Source organism: Thunnus maccoyii, chromosome 7 (genome assembly GCF_910596095.1).
Source record: "Thunnus maccoyii chromosome 7, fThuMac1.1, whole genome shotgun sequence".
NCBI classification, from domain to species: Eukaryota; Metazoa; Chordata; class Actinopteri; order Scombriformes; family Scombridae; genus Thunnus; species Thunnus maccoyii.
In genome coordinates, this window is record NC_056539.1 from 31,407,535 (window position 1) to 31,431,604 (window position 24,070).

The window sequence follows — 24,070 nt, forward strand, 5'->3', positions numbered from 1 at the left end:
ATATGACAAGAACGTAGCATCAAGATGTTGTTAGTTGCATTAGGGGAAATGTAGGATAGTTACCATTTTGCCATGAACACACACACTGTAGTTTCTCTTCACTCATTTCCACACACACCGTCCTGCTGCCAGAAATACTCACAAGGGCCTAATGTGGATTCATCCACCGCTGAAAATAGTCCCCAACAAATGCACTACTACTTCCTGTTTGAGTAACATTTGCTAAAAACTACAGTGCCCAGCAATTTTTGGAAATTAATGAGCCTTTTTTTTCTTCATACTTCATACTTGTGAACTGTTTTTAAAGATTTATGTCCTCAGTAAGAACCAATGAGATTAGATTTGAGAGCCACAGACAGCATAGAGAAGTCAGAAAGTGTTAAGAGACGGACTAACACATTGTTGGTTTTAGTCTTTTAATGGAATTTGTTGATGGTAAGAAAGAATATAGAATAACAGTAGACTTAAAGTAAGATTTAAGTGCCTAAAACAAACCTTAACTGTAGCATATCCACAGTGGCACTTCAGAAAACAGTCATTTTGGAAAAAACACTGACAATTACCTATTTTGCTTAGGTACAAAGTCTTATGCAGGAATGAGAGTTTAAAACATTTACAGTGACCCATTGTCTTGCATGCTCAATATGAATATTAAACACAAAATAAATGTTACTGTTTCTTCGTTGAGTTTTAGCAACAAAAACCGAAACAGCAACTGTGTCTCAGGCTCAGAGGAATTGAATTTGTAAGGATGTAGATGAGTATTTTTAGTAGACAACAAACCCACAACCACACACACAACATCATATAATCCAAATTAGATCACGTTACCCATCTTCACCAGGCTTGTTGTCAATAACCCTCGATTTTAAACCCCATAAATTCTAAAGTTATTTTTGCAGTTAGTGTTTTTATTTAAAAAAGCAGCCTTGTAGCTCATAGGCTCCCGCGTCATCTGGAGGATATCTGTGTAATCATGTCAGGAACAGGTCAACCTTCATCTACTCCTCCAGTCCTCCCTGGATATTCTGCAGGTAAATAGGACACTGGGCCATATTGATTTTCCACCAATGAAATGGAATTGGCTTGATGCATTTTGAGGCCCTCTATCAAATCCACAGCATCCTGTTCAAACTGTAGGTCAAAAGGACATCAGTCTCCTAAGTCATGTTTACATCAAAGCCTGCTCTGTAATTTGACCGGTACAATGCACAAGCACACTAAAATAACAGTTAAACAAAGCAGAAGACCCTGGATGTCATTTTTATGAATTTATATGTGCTGCCTTTGACGTAGGTTTTGTTTTTTTGTGGTTGAGCATCACAGGATTTAGGATTTATCAGAGTCGATGTCCCCAATGGCTGTCACAGAAAAAAACTCAACAGAAAACATGAGTCTGTGCTTTTTCTGCAGCCTTCAGTACAGTTTTAGTTTGAGCAGCATTTTAAAATTAATTAATTAAACTTTAGCAGCTTTAGCAGCAGTGGTATTGGCTAATTTTCATCAGGCTAACGTTAGCTACTTAAGCTAATTTGTACTAACAGGGCAGGTATCGTAATCAAGTAATGTTAAACTTAGTGAAATATTGCGACAATAGTCCGACTCAGTGTGAGTCTTGGAGCCGGGGAGAGCAGCAGGTGAGCCAACTGTCAATCACAGCTGTAAATCAACGCCCGCATAGCAGACATCAAAGCTACTATAAGTCTTCAAATCTTATTAACAGAGCAATAATTTCAAAATTGACCACCAGCACACTAACCCTAACCTCTAACCCTAACCCTAACCCTAACCCTAACCCTAACCTCTAACCCTAACCGTAACCTCTAACCCTAAACCTAAACCTGAATTTAGAGATTGAGACCATAGTGACTGGTTAAATATATTGATTGACTTTGTATTTCTAGTGAGAATGTTTGAATGGGAGTCAGTTGGAGCGTCTACTTTAAGGTAAAGGCTTCAGCTCCAGCCTCAAGTCGTGGTCGCTGCTGCTTGGTTCAGACATGTTTGTAATAACAGCCAGACAGAGAGGACTGAACAGTGTCGACAGCAGAGATTACAGACTTTAGATGAGTGCTTGTGAACACGATGAGTGAAACCAAGTTACAACAACATAAGTATCTGCCCTGCTTTTTCATGGAAGATGTAGTTTTTTAATGCTTAAAATTGTAACAGTTTCAACTTCAAAAAGCAACTGCTGTAGTGGATGCCAATTTGTCTGGAACACAAGATATACAAAGAACGAGCCTGGGGGGTGGGGGGATCCTGAGGAAAACACATGAAATATGTTGACAGTCAATTAATCACATTTAGTAAAACGTTTCCCAATTACTGTATGTTCATAAACAAGCTGAGTGGCGTATTTGTTGTTGCAAATTCATACATGTGATTTTCAGAAAACAAGGTTGATGGTATGAATCACACAATGACACACTTCATATACTGCATTCTTAAATAGTTTGACTCAACAGAGAATAAAATGTGCACATGTAACAAGAGTAAATAAGCCTTTAAACCACAAAATCCATCTGACACTCACATTTAACTAACATGTATCGTCAGTCCTTGAGGTTTGATGAGATGACGTGTATTTGTTTGCATCACTTACATGGAAAATGCAAGATGTGAGTTGACAGCAAGGTGAAAAAGCATTAATATTCAGATCTATATTCACTATATCTGTGTCTTTGTGATAGCACATAAAGGCTGAACAGCTACAGGTGGCGTAAAAATCAGGATTTAACTCTCATCATCACTATCCTCTGATCTGACGAGCATTAATCACATCAGGGCGGAGATCCCTGTTCAAAAGGAGATTAATTTAAAAAATGGACATTGCTCTTTGTATTATGATCTTAATATTTCAAATGGAAAAAGAAAGCATGAATTTATGAAGGGAATGTGTGTTTATTATTATCATTATTGACCATCATCATTGTTTTTATCTGTCAGATGCAGGTTCACGGTGCCTTTTGTGTTTGATTCAGGCATTTTCAGTCGGACTGTTTCAGCATTCAGTACAGTCTTGTCTCTCTGTCCTGCAGCAGGCGACCGCCTTTACTTGTGCCAGGTGGTCTTTTTATGTGGAGAACCAGCTGACACTTGGCAAAGACTAACTCCCCGTTCACCTTTGAACTTTTGTATTGCTGATAACACCTTCGACCTCACGCCAGCTGTAGTGGCTGCACACTGAGGACTGAGTGGAAAAATACCAAGAAACCAGCTATAACTGAGACTGAGACCGTTTTATGTTTCACTTTTTAATATACAGTATCTGCAATGTGATATACAGTGATATATGAAACATTTACTGCTAATTACATCTTAATACATTAATCACTTTACATTCTTTAATCTGCAGAGCCAGAATATGGTTAAGGGTCATTATTTTCCTAAAAAAATAAAATAAATCTGGAAAATTAGCTGTTTATTTTTCTAAAAAATAGGCAGAAAAAAAGTCTGACTAAGAAATAAAAAATAATACAGAAAATGGGTTAAAATTTTGATTATTTTCAGTACAAATACTCTGTAGTTTAAACAGTTTTTAAAATGATTATTAACCCTTTCATGCATAGTGGTCACTACAGTGGACAGCTATTCAAAAGCCGTTTTCTTATACATGCATGGGGGTTTTAATGGTATAGTTGCACATCAGCCAACACAGTGGACTCTAGTGTGTCATCCCATACACTGCCATCCATTGGCCAGCCTTTAATACAATTGTTAAAATTTTCCAAGTATTGATTTTATGTTTGGAGAAAATGACAATTAATCATCTGTCCGCTAAGTTGGACAAACTCCTTGAAAAATGCGAGTTTAAAAAAAATGTCAAAGTTCAAATATTTTTATTAATGCCTAAAGAGGTATAAAAACACTTAGGAAAAAAATGCTGACTGAGGTTATCATAATTCATGCATGAAAGGGTTAATTATTTTTTGGGATTCAGAGTCAGTGTGCAGGCGTTGCTCCTTTCATTGATGTTGTTTACCCATAGCCTTGCAGCTACATGTGATGTGCCTTTAATTACACTGCTACTTGCATTTTCTTCCCATTTTTCATTTTTTCTAAGCTGCAGAATAACTCTGTGGCCATCGTCTTTTTGCAGCAAAAACACAATAACGTTTGGATGCATGGAGACTCTTTAACACACTTTAAACCAATCTGCTACGTTTCAAAATGTGCTTAAAACAGAGACTGAGCCTTAAATATACTCCAACAGGTTGCACACATTTGATGGCAAAGGCAGCGTTCTGAAAAACTGGCCTCTTATTGCAGCTTTACAAAATAAAGATCATCAGTCTGCTGTCAGCTGCCCTTCTTTATTTCATCATCCGGGGCTCTGATAATGTCCACCGGACACGACTGTGTTGCATTCTGGTTGTCAGAGACGATCAGCTGTCATCGTCCACCAGACACCTGATCTGAGCCTCACTGCTCTTTTTCTCTGCTCAGCTATTTTTACACACCAGGTTTAGTTTTGCCAGAGCAGTTTGCGTCTCTGAAGCATGAAATTCACATATATGCCAATATTTACTGACAGTAGACAGGAGTTCATTATCGACTGGATTGAACCCTTGTCTATTAATCCTTTTCTTATATTTGGGGAACCACTGTCCATTTCTTGTCTTCCACTGGTTCTATCATAGAGAAACGTCCAGTCAGTTGCATTCCTGATCATTAATAACGGGGGTTCACCCTTGCACACTTTTTTTATTCCCTAAATAAGTTCCCAGAGGCTTTTCCAGGAGGGCAGAGCTAATTACTCTTACTGATGAGCAATAAAAAGATGCTGTCATTGTTTGAGTTAATGTTCGGATGTGTCTGTCCCACAGTTGAACCAGAGGCACAGCACATCTGGCACAGTGAGTCCCCCTCAGGAAACTTAATGATCCAAACCATCTCTGTTTAATAACTGATCTGTAGCACCAACAGTTATTTTTTGTTCCTGCAGTGGTTGAGTGATTATAGTTTCATAAAGCTCACAGGAGCAGACGTGAAGCGCCTTTATGTCTTTCCAGCTTGACAGTACGGATCAAAATAAACACGAGACTCTACAGACTCTATTTAAAAGAGTTCAATGAGAAAGACAATACAAGGTCACGTGGTCCTAAAACATCAGCTGACAGGAAAAGAAATATATTCTGTCAATATAAATGTTCAAAATTCACCTTTACTGTGTTTTTTTTCCTTTTGTTGATGTGTTTAAATGCTTGAATTGCCTTTATTTGACTCCTGAACTGTGTGTAGTGGGATATTTCTCCTCAATTTTCTGCAAAAATATAAAAATGCAGATTAAAACACAGGTTCAGTGATATTCATGGTGATGATATAAGTAATGGAAGGAATTTAACCTCATCCTCGTGCTGAAGAAAGCCTTTTTGAATGAACATTCCTGTGTAAATAAGTGTATTTTTAGCCTGTAATATACCAGATAAAGTGGCTCATAAATTGCTGAGAGTAAATGTGATTCAGTTATTCTCATGTTTAAGTCCCTCATATGTCTTTTTTATGTTATTATTTTGTCTGTTCTAGTCGCCTGAGTTGCCAGTTTTATCAGGTCCATCTTTACACTAAAACTGTACATTGCGGAGACTAATACATCATGAGACTGCAATGTGTTTTATAAAGAGACTATTGTATTAAATCAGATGTTATTACAGAGCGACAAAGTCCACGTAGGGCAGTGATCGGGGTGTACCGCAAAAGCCCCGTCACCCTTAGTCACCAGTCAGGCTCTGAGAACCAGTAAGCCACCACCAGCCGATCTAAGAGAGCACACAGGAGCATAAGGGGTTAGTAAATCTTTGATATAATCAGGGGCCTGGTTGTGTAAAGCCTTGAAGGTCAACAGTAAAATTTTAAAATCAATGCTAAAGTGAACAGGAAGCCAATGCAGGGAGGCCAGAATTGGAATTATATATGATCTTGTTTTCTTGAACCAGCAGCAGCATTTTGAACCAGTTGAAGGTGACAGAGGGAAGCCTGAGTAACACCTGTGTAGAAGGCATTATAGAAATCTAAATGAGAAAACATAAAGGCCTGGACAACCCTGTGTAAATCTTCTAAGGATACGAAGGATCTAACTTTTGAAATTAATTGAAGTTGAAAGAAACCTTACCTTGGTCATTAATACAAAGGCCAGAATCAAACAAACCCACAAATTTCTTGCAGGTGGCTTAAAGTTATGTGAAAAGGCTCCAAGATTGCCAACTATCTGGGAATAAGTTGACTAAAGCCATCTCAGTAAGGTAAGGCAAGTTTATTTGTATAGCACATTTCAACAACAAGGCAATTCAAAGTGCTTTACATAGAGAATAAAAGGCATTAAAACAATATAAAAGCAACACAAGTAAAAAGACATATAAAAGCAATTAAAAAGTGTTAAATTGGAAATAAAAAGAAGCTAAAAAGGGAATAAGACAGATAAAACAAGAGAATAAAAGTTACAGTTCAGTGTAAAATATTAACCCTTAATGTGGTTTAATAAAAGGCGGCAAACAGGAAAGTCTTCACCTGCGATTTAAAAGAACTGAGAGTTGCAGCAGACCTGCAGTTTTCTGGGAGTTTGTTCAGATATGTGAAGCATAAAAACTGAAGGCTGCTTCTCCATGTTTAGTTTTTACTCTGGAGACAGAAAGCAGACCTGTCCCAGACAATCTGAGAGGTTTAGGTGGTTCATAATGTAGCAGGAGATCAGATAAACCATTCAGTGCTTTATAAACCAACAGCAATATCTTAAAGTCAGTCCTTTGACAGACAGGAAGCCAGTGTAAAGATCTGAGAACTGGACTGATATGATCCACTTTCTTGGCAGCGTTCTGGATCAGCTGCAGCTGTCTGATCGATTGTACTGCGTAGAGCTCTAAAACCAGACTAATAGTTATTGAAAGTGCTGTTAACATTCATTTAAGCAGTCAGTTAGTAGAGAGATAATAACTTTCTCCAACATCATAGATAAAAAAAAGATATTTTATGAATAGGTTGCTGAGGGTGAGAAGGTCAAGATTTGGTTTCTTTAACATTGGTTGCACAATAGCATGTTGATAAAAAGCAGGGAGTGACAGTAGGAAATACATGTTTTAAAAGTTTATCGGGAATAATATCAAGCTGGGAAGAGGTTTTAACATGAGAGACGATGGTTTTCTATGAGTGAGATGGAAAGATAGGACATATAGGACATGTGTGTCTGAGTCCTAATATTCTCCACATTTTTAACAAAATAAGTCAGAAATTCCACCGCTAATTCAGGGCTAAGTTCAGTATTAGCGGTGGAGGAACCGTTCACATTTGAGTCAATGACCTTAAATAAAACTTTAAAGTTATGGGAAATAATAGAAAACAAACTGGAGAGATAGGTCGATGTTGACTTCTTAGGGATGTCAAGGGAGACTTGTAACCTATTAGCTTTCCGCATACGTTCACCTTTCTGCATTTTCTCTTGTGGGCCCGAGTGTGCTCATTGAGTCATGGAGGAGGATTATGCTTTTTTCTTTCTGATTTTACGGGGAGCAATGTGATCAAGGATAGAGAGGCAGACAGTGTTAAAAGAATTAACCTGAGCATCCGGGCAACTGTTGCTGCATAAAAGAGCTCGAGGTTAAGGGTACCCGGAGAAAGAAAGCTTCACAGAATTTACTGGCAAGAATCAGCATTAAAGACATGTAACAGGACAGTGCCATGAGGCTCCACCAGTGGGAGGAGATAAGGGAACATTAAAAACAATGACTTTATGATGTGAGACATAAAAGTCAATGAGGTTTACATTTATGGGGAGAAAACCACTGGTGAGGACCAGATCTAAAGCGTGGTCTTTATGGTAAATGTTAAATGGACTGCACTTATATAGCGCCTTTCAAGTCTTCCGACCACTCGACTCTTTTAAACTACAAGTCACGTTCACCCATTCACACTTTGGGGTTCTGTATCTTGCCCAAGGACACATCGACATGTGGACTGGGGGAGCCGGGAATCAAACCGCCGATCTTCTGATTATTCCAAAGAGAAACTTGTGAAACCATGAATAAGGGAAGGATCACGGTCACAACATCATACCAGAGGCGCTATAGTGAAACATTCTCTGTATCACGTGTTAAAAGAGAGTTTAGCTTTGCAGTCCTGCAACACTGTCAGGCTCAGGATGTACAGTTAGATAAAGGATCAGAATTGATACAGCAGAACCAGAGATATCAACTCTCTCTGTAACATTTTCCAGGTAAACCACAACTTTCAGTATTTATTTCATGCTGAAGAGTGGGTGTCTGACGTCTGTCCAAAGATTCCTGACGCTCCTCTGCTCAGATATTACACTAAATTCTACAGCACACACTACAAAATCTAACAAAAAAACCATCAAAGTCTGAGACACAGCTTCTATTTTCTTGAAACGGAGCTGTTCTGCTGTCAAAATGATCTAAACTCTTTATTAATTTCACTGTATTTTTAATAAAATGTTAATGTAGCCTCAATCTGCTGTGCAGCTGTAATAAAGAACATATTGGACTGGATTTGATTGGGACTTGTGCTCTTTAGGCCCCTTCGGTAATCCATCCACGCTGACAGCTCAGTCGGAGATTCGGGGTGTGTTATGCTAGTAGCGGCTAATGTAGTCTGGAGCTGCTAGCCTCCAGCAGAGATGATGAGCAGGCTGCAGACATCTGGTAACCTCATTTCTTTCTAACTCCACGCCAACAGATTTTTTTTTCATTTTCAAACTTGTAGTCTTCTGTAGACCCTCCCTCTGGAGACACAAAAGGATTTATACAACCTTTTTCACATGTGACACCTGTAAACAGACACTGATGTGTAAAATCTTCAGAATTCCCCGTTAAAACCCATCTGACGGCTCCTGTCAGATTTATAACATAAACTCATGTATGTAGTTTAATCAGAGGAATTATTTTAGACACATGATCACGGCTAACGGACAGCTTTTACGTCCATTCATCTCTCCCTCGATCGGCGTGGGAGAGGTGGACACACACGGTAAAGTCAGAGTGAGTGACTGCGACCTTTCTGTTCATCTCAGCTGATAGTTATATCGCTGTGATCAATACCGCATTAATGCATTCCCCTTGTGCTCTCTCCTTCGAGTGGACTCCAAGGGTACCTGTCTCAGCCCGTTCAGCAAAGTCACTCTCGGTCTTTAGTCGCCGCCGTCATGAATCATTTAACAGTCAATCTCTCTTCTGCTGCTGCTGCTGCCGCGTCCGGTACGAGAATGAAAACATGTTTTGGGGGTTTCCCTCACATCGCTAATGATCAGGTCGATTCAATTTTAATCTGATTACGTGTTTAACGAAAGCTTCAGTGACATTTTTTTTAAATCGCTTTGACACGATGACCTCGTTTCTCTTTTTGAATTTAAATTTCAGCTTAATTAACCCAACTTTGACAGATTTTTAAGTGCAGAGAATGACGATAAATGAGTTGTAATGCTTCAAAATGTGTAATCAAGCAGGTAAACTCTAAATACAGGTAGAAAAATCTATTAAACTAAACATTGTTGACCCAAAACAAAGCTGCTCTTTTTAAAAGTCAACATTTTTTTGCTTAAATTCTTTATTGCTTCATGCAATTTTGATTTAGAAGAGATTTATTTGTGATCCTCCCTCTGCTCTCGGTGTCCTCCATCATAGATGTGATAATGGAAACCTCTGGCAAATGGAATTGCTTTGAATAGCCTTCCCCCAGCCTGTCTTTTCCCTGATGAAACATATTTGTTTCTGCACTCTTCCTCCTCAGACGTCCTCACAGGGAAAATGGTATTTTCACAGCTTCCCCCCTAGATGTGTCACAGAGACAAAATCTGCTCTCTGAAAATTTAATTATCACAAATGGTGAGCCGGAGGAGCCGGGGCATGCACAGACAGGGCCGCCCTTTTCGGTTACTGAGGGAGATTCCCCCAATCTCAGCGCACACAGACATCACATTGAACCAGCTCAGGACATTTAGGCTGTTTAAGTGACAAAAACCTGTAATCAGACTGCAGGCGTCGACATTCACCGACACCTACTCAATCCTAAAATCCCCTTCACTGTTCCAAAACAACACACTGAAAAAACAAAAATCTCAAAATAGTGATTTTGTCTATTAAAATCCTTTAAAAAAAGGATATTGGATAAGGATATATTGCAGACATTATTATTATTATTATATTGTCGCAGACAAGTTATTGCAGACATTTTTCCGCATTAAACCAAAACTATGATCTTCCCCTAATCTTAACTGCCAGTGTGCTGGTGCCTAAACATAACCATAAAATGTTTAATGATGCTGGAGTCACTACCAGCGGATATTAAATTCTAAGATTGGATATTTGGGTGAAAAATAACTCTTGTCTCTAAACATTTCACTCATATGTTCAATATCAGCATTTCTGCAACTTGCCAAATACATTAATTAATAAAATTTTCTCCTTATGTTGAGAGAAAACTTATTCAAGGCAGCTCTATGTATTTATTGTTGTAATTTAATCATATATGAACTTAATTTCTAGGAGTTTGATCATCTTTTTCTAACCAAAGCCAAGCAGTTTTAGTTGTCTTAACTTTAAGGGGAAATATTCTGCTTTTTGTGATGTAACATCTGATATTTATTTACTGTTCTGATGTTGGATGATAAACATGCTCAAAGTTCTAAAAAAAAGCTCTCTGTAAGACAAAAGCTCAGGTTTACGACCGGCCCTGAACGCTTCATTTGCAATGTTTTTTTCTATTTTCCAGACAAGATGATGTCAGCTCGTCACACATGCTCATGAACAGCCATCCGTAATGTTTATTAATAAGGTTGTTCACGTTGTCTACTCATATTTTGGATCTGATTTTGGCTCCAATGTGTACGGATGGATTTGAGAAGTTGCCATTTCAATCAACCCTCCTGTTGTCCTCCAGTCAACTTTGACCAGTTTTCAAATGTTTTTATATCAGAAATATGTATTTCTTTCATCTAATTCCCTGAAAATCACATGGCACTTTGTAAGTAAAAGTAATGATCACTACTTTCATTGAATTTTGAGTGTCCTCCTGAGTCAAAATTGACCCGGGAGGACAAAAGTTGCATGGTCGATGGGAAGACAACAGGAGGGTTAAAGAACGCGAAAAATAAGTGAAATCCTACTACTATTGTGTGTTTACGTAGCCTCCAGAGCTGGCAAGCTAACCAATCAGGACAGAGTGGGCTCCTCGGGAGGCGGGCCTTAAAGAGACAGGAACTAAAACGGCCTGTTTCAGACAGAGGCTGAACTGAGGAGCTGCATAAAGGACCAGTATAAGATAAATAATGAGTTTTTTCATCTTAAATCATGCAAAGATATTCCAGTAGAGTCCCAGAATATAAATATAGACCTGGATATGTGCATGATACATCCCCTTTAACCAGACCTGATTCATAGCAGGTGGCAGATCAGAAAATCATGTGGTTTGTAATGGCAGGCATCGATAAACTATTTTGCTGTTTAGGTATGACGATTTGTTGACCCCCCCCTGGCAGCACACATGCACCTCTCTGTCATAACCTCACACACCTGTGAAATGTGATAAACTTGTAAAGTATCCAGTCTGAGATGGAGACAATAATTATACTGGATCATCTGCAGGAGAAAGTGAAGCTGAAGGAAGGAGGAGACAGATACATTTTCAATTAATCATAAGATAAAGATTTTTGTGTTCATAATGTGACTCCAGCTCATTCTCCATAACGATGCCATTCATCAGTGCCTGCAGGATAAGGGCTGTTGTTGTTTGCTGTTATATAACTTCCCATGAAAGCCGCGGTTTAATCTCGCAGTAGTTTATATTTATGTGGATGAAGTAACCTGATCTAACCTCCCTGCGGTCGTCATCGTTCCGTCGTCGAATCGTTCGGAGCTGGGTCCCTCGAGGTGAACGGTGAACTCGCTCCTCTGAGCGGCTCGATCCGTCTCCCGCTGTTTACTGTCCCATCTCTGCAAACTGATGGAGGATAACGATGGGAGGGACGGAAATAGCGAGCGCGCGCGGAACAGGATGTCAGGACAGTAAAAAATTATGTTCAGTAATGTGGATTTACTCACAGCAATCACATTCGTTTAATTTTATTACAGTGACACTGATGGAAATGGCTGTCGGGCCTGCATCAAAATGTCATTGACCTCGCAAAAAGGAATATAAGTAAAACTGGATCCCTTCCCCTCCCTGTTGGAGCCAGAGCCACGCACAGGAATGATGTACCCAACGACCATCAACCTCTTAATGTGATGTATTTGGTGTGGAGACGGAGGAGTGTGTGTTTGTGCGGTGATGCAGAGCTATACGCTAAAATGAGCTGACGACTCCACTAGAAGGTGTTAATGAAAGGGCGTGAATTATGCCAAGAGATGATGTGCTGTGACATATGGAAGCTGACAGCAGCCCTGTGTTGGTCAATAATATTTTTAGGTTCTGTATTTCAAGACTTAATTATTTTGTTACATAAAGTTTACAGATACTGATATTATAGTAAAGACTTCAAAATTACAGACACAAATGCAAAGTTTTGTGTGTTTGTCTTCCAGTGGACTCAGTAAAGAAAAAGTCGATAAACTGTGTTTTAGCGTGTTTTGCAGTGATTAGCCAATTAATCAATTAGTCAATCGACAGAGAATTAATCTGTAAAGGCTCAGTAAAAACAGATTTGGACCCAAAAGCACAACTCCCAAGGCAGGTAAGATAAAAACATTTAGCTTAATCGTGGTAAACAAAACAGGCAAAGGTCAAAAAATAAGCAAGCAACAAGCAGATGAATCAAAAAAGGGGCAGACAAGGTGGCAAAAGTCCAAAAAGGCAGGCGAACAAACTAGCAGGACGCAAAAGACGATCTGGCAGAGAATGAATGGGAACTGGAGGGTATAAATACTACTGAGCAGAAGTAGAAACAGGTGTGCAGGTGGGCGGAGAAAAGTCAGGTGACAGGGAATGGCGGGAAAAGGGGGTTAATGCAGGTCAGGTGGGTGTGGCAGCATCTGAAAAGACAGGACAGTTAGTTCATGGGAAGAGATAAGACAGACATTGATGAAAAAATGACTCACCTGACATGATCAGCAACTATTTTGATAGTCGATTTATTGTTTTTAGTCATTTTTTAAGAAAAAAAAAAGCTAATATCATAAAGTTCCAGCTTCTGAGATGTGAATATGTTGTGGTTTCTGTAGTCTTCCATGTTAGTGAACTAAATATCTTATCTAAATACATTTTCTGGTATTTTATAGACCGAACAACAAATCAATTAATCAAGAGAATAATGGACAGATTAATCGATAATGAAAATTATGGTGAGTTGCAGCCCTAGTTGTGTGTATCCTTGAGGTCTGACAAAAGTGTTGAATGTATTTATTTCCTCATAAAACATCTGTAAAGGTCTTAAAGTTTTTTAAATCCTGCGTTGCTGTTTTCTAGCTTGCTGTCTTCTTTCCAGCTCGTGCTTTGCTGTATTTCTTGGCACATCACAGTCACCTGTAGTTCAGTGGAATAGTGTGAAAGCATAGACGGGATTTATGTATCATGTCACCGACATGCACGAGACAAACAAAATGAGGACCTAAAAAGCTCCAAAGGTGAGAAACTCCACAGGGTAGCTTTAATGGAAAGACAGAAATGAACATGACCAAACACATGTTCATTAAGCTCAGAAAAGAAATGATAATACATGATTTTGGCTTTGGATACACACACAATACTTGTAAGTAGATCAGTTCAATGTTGCTTTGGTTCTGCACATGAGATTCGTTGACAGTAAGAAAAATATAGAGAATCTCCAGATACATCCTTTAATATTGAGCTAAACGCAGCCAAACACACACTTAAATGTCCTAAGAAAAGAAAGACAAGTTAAGTTGCATCCTGTAGTGTATTTTTACATTTTACAGAACATTAATGGTCAAAACCAAGCCTAATTGATTCATTTTTGTTTCTAATGATCAGTTTTTAGTCATATTTAAGGCTGTATTTAATGCATGTTTCTATTCCTCACTTGTATCTGCTTTTCAAAGAATTTTCCCCACAAAACTGACTGTTGCATATTGTATTGTTTGATAAATATTCTGCACGTGTTTGGGGCAGAATGCATCACATCTGGAAAAAAGGTGCCTGTGATGGATGCTATAGCTGACAGCTACAGCTAACATCTGCACAGACAGAATATTGGCGTGTTTGTGGCGAATAGATGAAATGCTCCAAATAAAGCGAATAAGAGGAAGAAGACAGTCTGAAATGTCTACATACCGTCTCTGAGCTGAGACTCCGCTGCTATCTGTATCTCCACATCTTTTGTTTTAAAGGGGAGACTCGTGTGAGTAACGGGGAGGATATTGAGAGTGATGGAGTCGGCCGTCAGGGTTTTGGCAGGGCCGGGGAGCCCTATCTCACTCTGACAAGACCTTAAATGTCTGCTCGTCCAAAGGTTGTGGTTTCAATTTTCCTCCTCTCCAATTCTACAGGGGATAAAGTACAGCCGCCACAAACAACACGCCACAGATTCCAATCTAAACTCTAATGAACTGAGGGACTCGCACCATCGCTGTGTGTGTGTGTGTGTGTGTGTGTGGAAGCAGATATAGCTATAAATCTCTAAAAGGAGCAGCAAATAAAAAGAGTTACTTAGTAACAGTCAAGTCTGTGACATCCTTTGTCTCAGCTTTTATTCTGATAAATGTGTTTTTCTTTTTAGTGCCACTAAGTGTAGATTTTGTGGTGAATATCTTTCAAATTATTCTGATGATGAAGTTTTTGTCTTTAGAAAAATTAGATCATCCCGTATTGATTATAATTAACTGATGACTTGTGATGATATGTTGCCAAAGTTCAATCTGATGTCCAACAGTCCAAAACCTAAAGACAGACTATTCAATTTACAATAAAACAGAAAAACAATGATCAAAATAAAAAAAAAGTCGAGCTAGCAAGAATATGGCGTCCAAAGTAACCTGCCGACTCTGCGTTTTTTGCCAAACGCTCTGTGTCAGGACCCCGACTATGTCAACATGCCGCCCCCATTCAAATGAATGAGAGGATGTTTTTCACACAGGACTAATGTCCATCTGAACACGGCCTTTGTCCTCCATCTGTGTCTACGCAGGATGCGTTCAGGCACAGTATTGAGTGTAGGTCACCTGTGTTTTGGCAGCACTCAGAGCCCAATACACAGTCACTGCAGATACACCATAGACTGTATAAGAATAGTTACACATGTAAAGCAAAAGTGAAATGTGAGCCATAAAGCATCTGTCTTGACTGAAAAATGCAGCTGAAATGCAGCTCTGATGCACACAGCGCTACATTGAGCTAAATGCTAACAACAGCATGCTAACACGGTCACAATGATTATGCTAGCATGCTGATGTTTAGCAGGTATAATGTTTACCATGTTCATCATCTTAGTGTTTTGTTAGTTACATTTGCTAATTAGCACTAAACATAAAGTACAGCTGAGGCTGATAGTGATGTCATGAGTTTTGCAAGAATTCGGTCAGAAGCACTGGACAAATTAAAACATATATCTGATGGAAAAGTCAGAGAGTCATAAAAATGTGGGATATAAATGTCTGAGTTAAATTTAATGGCAATCTTTCCAATAGTTTTTTCACTCTGAACCAAAAAATGTCATCCCTAAAGCCACGCCGCCACTGGCTCTAGGGATGCCCCCCCCCCCCCCGAATTAATCAGCATTATTAGAACGTGTCCTTTGGAAAAACAAATCTTACTGTGCCAAAACCCAAAAAAACTTCAACCACATCTCCAGTATTTTCACTAAAGAGCACAAAAATGTAATAAATACCTTTTTTTTCTTTTAGACAAATGTTGAAAGTGTGGATATCAGAGGGAAAGCACCAGATTAAAAACTGCTGCTGCTGATAGATCTGTTCTCCCGGGGAAGGTGAGCAGTCTTCTGATACTGACAGTGTTGAAGGAGAAATGGAGGCGCTGCTCCTCCTGCCTGGCTCTCGGCCACCGGCTCGCAGCACCGGAGTGCAGTAAAAGAGAGTTATAATGTTATTGAAGACCTCCACTCATGTGCTTCATTGACTCTCACCTCCAACCCAGTCGTAAAAGTCACTTCCCCTGAGCTAAATCACCGGAGTGCCGGAGTGAACAAAACTTTGTAAATGATCACACAGCTAGAGCACATCAGTATGTCAGCTTAAAGGAAATTGGTTTGAAGCAGCCGTTAAACAAGATGTCAAAGTACTAACAAGCATCTACATGAGTCATCACATAAAAAATGACCTGCAAACCGACATAAATATCAATAAACATGTTCGACTAAACAGTATGGAAACACCAAAGTCACATAAAGATGGTGTTTTTTTTTTTCTCCGTGAGAATAAACTGAGGGTTTATGAGAACAAGGTGTGTTTAGAGAGGGAACACACAGATAGAGATCTTCCTGGCAGAACATACAGATCTTGTTCCTACAATATATGAATCTTGTTCCTACAAGATAATAACTTTTTCCCACAAAATATTATCTTGTTTTTTTTTTTTTTTTACAAAATAAAATAAATGAGGGCTTCAGTGGCTACATAAAAAGAGCGAAAATTGCATCAAACACAGACTTTCCTCCGGCTCAATTAAAATTTAAGTACTGGGACGTGATGTAAGGAACTGAGTAGTAAACTGCCAAATAAAAATGCAGATGTGTCTGAGTTCATGCGTTCATTTTAAAGCAGAAAAGATGTTTTATGTAGTAGATGATTAAAGATCAAATTATACCTTTTGATCGGCTCTCTTAAACTAAATGTCGTCACTTGTTTTTCCCAAAGTTTAAGTTAGCAGCTGAAACAGAACAGAACGGAAAAGATGTCAGCCAGCTGGACAACATTTTATTGAAAAGTTTACGTTTTTTAGACTCAAATCTGTATTTCATCTGCTTTTGATTACTTTTTCCCAACTCGGGGAAACTAAACAACCATTAAACAAACGCATGGCTCAACACAGGACGGCCAACTCCTCAGGACTCATCAACAGGACAACAACATACATATTTTTGATGGAGAGGACAGATGTTTTGAAAGAGGAGTGAAGGAGGCGATCTACGTCAAAGTAGAGAAACCATCTCTCAACAGAGGAGGAGATCTACGACACTACTTATCCCTCACCTACAATGCCGTCTTTTCATCCCTTCCCAGGAGACTTAACAACCGTTCACATTTGGCCTCATGTGACTCCAACGACTCTAACAACAGCCAGGAGCACTAACGAACCAATGGTATCAATGACCTTGATAACGACCATGCAGAGGTTAAATACCCGGGTGTCTGAAGAAGCCCCTTGGATGAGAAGCAAAACATCTTCAAGTATCTACAACCGAATCCAGTTGCCCTCAACTCCTTGAATAACCATGACCTGAAAGACTGAGAATCTTCACAGACATCTTTTTGTCCAACATATGACCAGCTCTACATAATCTCCTGGACAGATTTGGCACAGTGATAGAGTGTTAAACAAGGCTTTAGAAGTGAAGTGCCACCACTTACAACCTGGATTTGTGTTAAAACATATCGATACACATCAACCACATCTACACTGAATGTCATTTCCTTCTTGATAGTGGTGTTTCGTTTGTGTATTTGCAGTGTTGTGAGGACACAAACCTGGTTACACAGCCTTATGGGGACTCACCTCCCATCAAAGCTGCTCCTCACATGGTTAACCTGTTATTTTAGGGTTAATATTAGAATAAGTACTCAACCGAGATCAGGATAAGGTTTGGGTGTCGGTATGTGGTCGTTATTATTATCACGATTAATAATGGAGCTCTGTCACACCAGGATTTGTGCGCAAAAAGTTTGTAAAATGCTAAATCTAAATCCTAACAGTTGGTGAATTTTGCTTTTTAAGTTCACCTTTAATGAATTGTAACACAAGAGGCTGCAACACTGATTACAGTGCACTTTAGATGAAGGTTAGGGTAGAAACTGTGGTGAGGTGTGGAATAGATCAAGTGAGGTTGAGCCTCCAGGTAATTCATATAAGTCAACAGTGTCCTGACAAGTACAGTAATACTCATGTGTGTTTATAACAGTGAGAAGTGGAGGTTGGAAACTGTCACTCGTGTCCTTACTGTTCACAAGACGCATCCCCTACTTTAATAATGTAGATCAGACCTGAGTGTTATTAATTCATTTTTAAACTCACTGGTCCAATTAATAAATACATGACATCAGATCGCTGAACTGATGAGCAGACTGACACTCGGTGCACTAATAACTGACAAAAGACAAGAATATATGTGGGATAGATGAGGACACAGCATCTGGCCCTTTCACGCCTCATTGAGTTGATGGAATACTAATAAAAGCCATATGACAACAGCATACTAAGTGTGCAATTAATATTCTAAAATATTCCTGCGCTGCATGTGGCAGAGACCTGTTCGAGGCTCCCTCGCTGGCAAAGTGACGGCGCTGTCTCTCCGGTAAAGAAGAGATGTCCTTATTAACCTTTTTCTCTGAGCTCTGCCTCCGACAAACCAGCATGCTCTGCTGGACACTCCGAGTACACACAGTCGACGTTTGTTGTCCTGTCGCCTGACAACCGTCCTGACAGCAGATAAATAATCTCTTCTGGAGCCTTTCCTCCTCGGAGCTGAATGGCCAGAAGGAGCTAATTGATTGATTCGGTGATGAATCAAAGCCCGGAGAGGAGAAGTGTCTTACAGCTCAGCAATTTTTTTTTTTTTTTTTTTTTTACAGCCTGGGTCTTTAGGTGAAGATATGTTCTGTGAGATGAAGGTCATGCAGTGCGTTTGTTTACCACGACAAACAAAAAGTTGAAAGTGCTGCAAAGTCACACAAACTTCTTGTTCATTTCGCCTCCATTGTTTTGGTTTGTGTGTGCAATGGAGGTATTAAGGAGAGAGAGTGTGTGTGTGTGTGTTTTTCACTGAACTTTATTCAAAAATGACTTCGAATTTGCAAAATGTCACACCAGCCAAATGCATCATTTCACATCATGTTCTGATTGGTTGGTGTGTAGGTATGGGTCGTCTAGCAGGGCAATTTAAGAAAACTGTTATTTTTCCTTGGATACATCAAACCCTGAGATGTTAGCAGGTAAAAAGAGGATTTATTCAATATAAAAAACAATTTTTAAACAGGGAATTAAGGTCATCCAGTGCTGTAGGAGCAGCAGTCCGTTTTGAGTTGATGACCAAAGATTTCGCCACATTTCTCTCACATTGTCAACAATCATCTCAGCCCAAAATCACACAGTGTAAAGGGGCCTTATGTCTCAGGGAGGAGATAAAGGTGAAGGAGTTTTAGTTACCTGAAATGAACCCAACATTAACCAAAGTGGCAGATTAGAAAACGCTTATATGATTCATTTTTAGGACAGTCAGAGGAGTGTTTTGAAAGATGTTAACAACTCAAACTGTAAATGATATTTAGATCTTATATATATGTGGTTTAGCTAATAAGGTTAAACTTATCTCTCATCTTGCCCTGTGGGCTGCTAGTGTCACCACATCTGCAGATGTCATCAGTGGAACCGGTGGTTCAAACGTTAATGTCATTAATGGAAAAGATGGACCAAAGTATAAAAATAAGATCCAACATCTTACAGACAGAAAGATTTGAAGGATGGCAGAGCAAAGTTGTGCTTCAGGGTTGAATGATGTTGGCTATGAGCTAAGGGCCACAACAACAACATCCTAAAGAGACACATTTATGGCAAATTTATTATCTGTATCACTTTTTTATTTTTACTTTTACTGTATTCTGTTTTTTACGTCATCATTTCTCTTTCACAACTCTTCAGTGTAACATCTGAGGATGGCTTTGTTGTGCAGTTGCATAAGGACAGTCTCTGAAGACACACACACACACACACACAGACACTTGACACTCACACATTTATTATATGTGTCTGTCTCCTGGGTATCCTCCGGCAGACAGATAAGAGGCAGCAGAAGAAGCCCAGAAAGGTCCTCTGCTGTAGGTGATTGTCAGCTCTAGAAATTCAGAGCAGATTTGCGTCAGTCTGCTGTGAAAAGGAAGTCAGCTTCCTCTGGGCTCACCATGTTGTTAGCTTAATATTTCATTGTGCAAGCTGAGCTTTATGCATCTGAAGAGGGTGACTTTATTAGTGAAATACATCGACTCGAATGCTTGTGAGAAACTAGTCTGCAGATGCACAGTTTGACCTGCATTTAAATACAACACCACAACGCCTGGTACGCTCTTAACCACATTGACTCAGGTAATTTTTGAAATTTTACTTCATATTCACTTGTGTGCACAGATTGCTAACCCATGTGCACGGATTAAAATGGGAAAATGAAAAGAAAAATCTCTCTGATGAATGATGAAAGTGTTTTCATGCTTCCAATAAAAGGGTCTGATCAAAGACTTCTGCATAGGATGGTCTCATGTATCATCACTCATGCAACCTCTGGGCATCCTCCTTGCTCCTCCGAAAAATAATAGTAATAATAGTAATTTTATTGGTATAGCACTTTTCAAGCTAGTAGCACAAAGTGCTTTCCAGTGTCAGACAAGAATGAGAGTCTATAAAAATGTGTTTGACAGGATTTAAAAGCTGAGAAAATGCAAGTACAGCAAATAGTAACCGGATGATTGTTCCAAAGCCGAGTATAGTCAGTGTAGAAAAAAGCTTGATCACTTTTTAACCTGAAACAGGCCCAAACTAGCAGATCTAACCAGCCTTTTTGGACAGTAAGGAGTGAATAGCCTGCTGATGTACTCAGGCGCCATGTAAAGCCTTGTAAGTGATGAGTAGGAAGTAGGGAGTAGGGAAAGAAATTGGTAACCACGGGTAATTGTGAGCACCCATGAGGAAATCAGGTGACCATATCAAGAGAAAAGGACTAGCAGAGAATGGACAAAGCAGAGTTTTAACTGTAAGACAAACCTGTGTTCATCCTGATATTAAACTTTCGTGGTATCCTCCTTACATTTTGACCACTCAGCTCTTTTTTACAGTACATTGATATAAAAGTGCATCACCTTGTGAACCGCTGCCATCTGACATCTAACACACAAAGAATAACGTTCAAACTGAGACTGTTGCAGCCAGTATAACACATGCAGTCCATTAACAACAACAGACCTTTTAAAAAAACATTTAAGTTTATAATACAAGTTAGAGTTCCCCAGTGGCACCGCCTCCACGGGCGGCTGTACCGGCTGTATTGTTTTATTATTTGTGTTACACCCCATCTGTTTTTATGAGCAGCATGAGGTTTACTAATGGTTTCCTATGTTTTTACAGTGTCCCGCAACGTTTTTTTTCTCGGCTGATGTTGATCTGTTGTGTCAGTAACTTTTGATTCAGACAGATCTCCAGTAAGAACTAAATAAGTAACTAAATAATTTCAAATGCAGTTTTCAAAGTGTGGCATTCTGATTAGTCCACTGTAATTTTTTAGAATAATTTTTCAGTATTGTTAAATGACAACATTGCTTGGATATGGGAAATAATCCCATAATTGTTAAAAAAAGTGTTTCAACCATTGCTGGAAACATTTTCTGTCATCTTTTGTCATCGTGTCCATCATGTCCTCCTGTGTTTCCTCCTGGATTTCCTCAACAGTGGCGAATCTTTTCAGTCCCAACTTCAGTTTCACCCAAGCGGCAACCTCCGGAGCTGTAAAATGAAGCCAATGCGGAAGTGCCAAAAACTGCAGTTCCTTGAATGACCACTTGAGGCTCCAAAAGCGAGTCAATCCCCATAGACCCCCATGTTAAAATGCCCAACTTTACAGCAGAAATAAACATGTTTACAGCCTGGTACAAAAAACGGTTTAGGTCTCTGTAGCTAATTTCCCCTTTCATGACAACTGTGCGGGGGGTGAATTTTTTTATAACTCACCCATTTAAATTTTATTAAGCTGTAAAGTTCTGCATAATGAGGGACATGGCTGCTTTGAGTGACAGGTCTGCCAGCCGCTAGGTGGCTTATTTCAGCCATTCGGCCCGTCTCTTTGCTCATTTTTGATTGGCTGGGAGTTAGGCAGAGTCACGTATTGCCAAGATGGCGGCGGCCGGAGCAGCTCACTTTGAGCTTCAAAACTGCTCTTCAGAAACCAACGGGTGACTACGTCCATATTTTTATACAGTCTATGGTTTCACCAAGCTGTAGTGGCAAGTTTCACCGGTTTCACCTACTCCTGAGCTATTGATTTTTTTAATTTTTGGGCCCCCCCCTCCCATGTATATAAATAATATAAATGAGAATGATTTCTGGGCCACCTGAGGAGTGAAGAGACATGAAATAAGGTAATGAGAAGCACCTTGAGGAGCATAAATGACACATACAATATGGCTTCACTTTGGATCAAATTCTGTTGTTTTACCCCTTAAAGATACTAGCTGAATGCCCTTTCCATCTAAATTTTAGTAAGGAATTAAAGGAGCTTTTGAGGTGTAAATAATGGGGCTCTATGTCATTGAGGAAGTAAAATAAAATTGCAAAAGTGACCTCAGACTCCACAGGGTTAAAGATATGCTGGTGTGGGAGTATATTTTTGTGTTTTCGTCTGGTTTGCTGGCCGCTCCGTTGCCATAGACGATATTATCTAGCTAAGCTGTCTCGCCCTGTCAGCGGCTGCTGCATCATAGTGTGCAGCCTTTTGAAGCAAAAAGCAGGTCACTTTGAAAGCTACAGGCCCTCCCTGTCCACTGCAGAGGGGTCAGGAAAAAGCAATTTGCATTTTAACACGGGGAACAGTGTGAGTGGAGTGTTGCTGCTGCTCGGAGCTCCCTGAAGGGCAGAGCTGAGCCCTCCTATCACGTTTGACACTTCCTTAATAGAGAGGCATTGCCACGCTGTAGCCTGCCAAAGAAAAAAAATAAGTTTATAATTCTGCACTAATACATCCCTTTGATTTATTACATTTTGTTGTTTATTTGCCTGAATATGGGGTCATTTCATTCCTGCTCAGTGATAGCTCAGAATCTATTCCCAGACATTCAGAAAGTTTTAATATTTCCACTTAAATTTGTCCAAAACATTTCACTGTATGAATACTTGACCTTCAGCAACATGCAGCTCCTCTGAAGGCTCAGTCCCTGCTGTGACGGATGTTTTCTGTCCAGGTCAGGACCGAGATTGTAAATGGATGATGGCTGCCATTTGTGAAGGGTACACAAAATGTTCTCTGAATATTGATGTTGATGTTTAACCATCAACGCCTTGATTCAGACAAACTCTAAGTAAAGAAAGTTTGTATTGTCCAGATTATATGCATAGTAGTCAAAAGTCTTAAAAGCAAATAAATGAATCCTTGAGTTAAGATTATTTTTAACACATACTGTTCCCAAGGTCAACTTCCATGTTTGATCTAATTACCGTGAACTCTGGTGAAGACATTTATGGTCCTCACATGATGCATCTTAACGATTTTGCTGATTCCCTGAAACCCAGTTGCCAGAATAAAACGTTGGCATTGTATGTTTCTGCCAACCACCTGTAACCGGTGGATTCTTGCGTGGTGTTATAAGGAAGAAGCTCAGACCAGGTGTCTTTGGAGGCGACCATTTATTCCGACAACTGACGACAGAAGTAAATAAAAGAAATCCTCCGGTCAATTGTGATGCTAACTCAGGCTCCTACATAAATTAAATAACACAGAAATGTGTTAGCATACTGCACAAGAAGTCCAAGCTAATAAACACCCGTAATTCAAAGGAAGTGCACAATGTCACTTACCTCTCCCATGAAGTACAACAACAAAAGGGGAGAGGTAAAGGCGGGGGACATCATTTATAGGGGGGGGCCCACAAAAGTGAACGTAGGGGTACAATGAACTGAGTCTTAAATGTTCCACATGTTGACCCTGGAGGAGTAGCACATCAGGATTTAACTATTTACAAATTTTGTGTAATTATAATACATATGCACAGTTGACCCTGTTACACTCGGATATGCTGAATCTCTTCGTTTCAGTCTCTACATTTCAAAGTTGATCGCATTTTAAACTTTTCGCGTGTCATTTAACGCTGCATTAAATGGCTGTTATGAGTTGAATAATGATTTTTTATGGTGTGACAATGCTGTGGTTAAGGTCTGGTTAGGTTTAGTTACAAAAACCACTTGGTTA

General features: G+C 39.4%; 1 protein-coding gene across 1 annotated transcript in view; it reads left to right on the forward strand.

Annotated features, from left to right (window-relative positions):
* The window catches only part of LOC121900117 (uncharacterized protein C1orf87), a 42,158-nt gene that overhangs the window by 5,417 nt on the left and 12,671 nt on the right, over nt 1-24,070 (forward strand). The window lies entirely within an intron of this gene.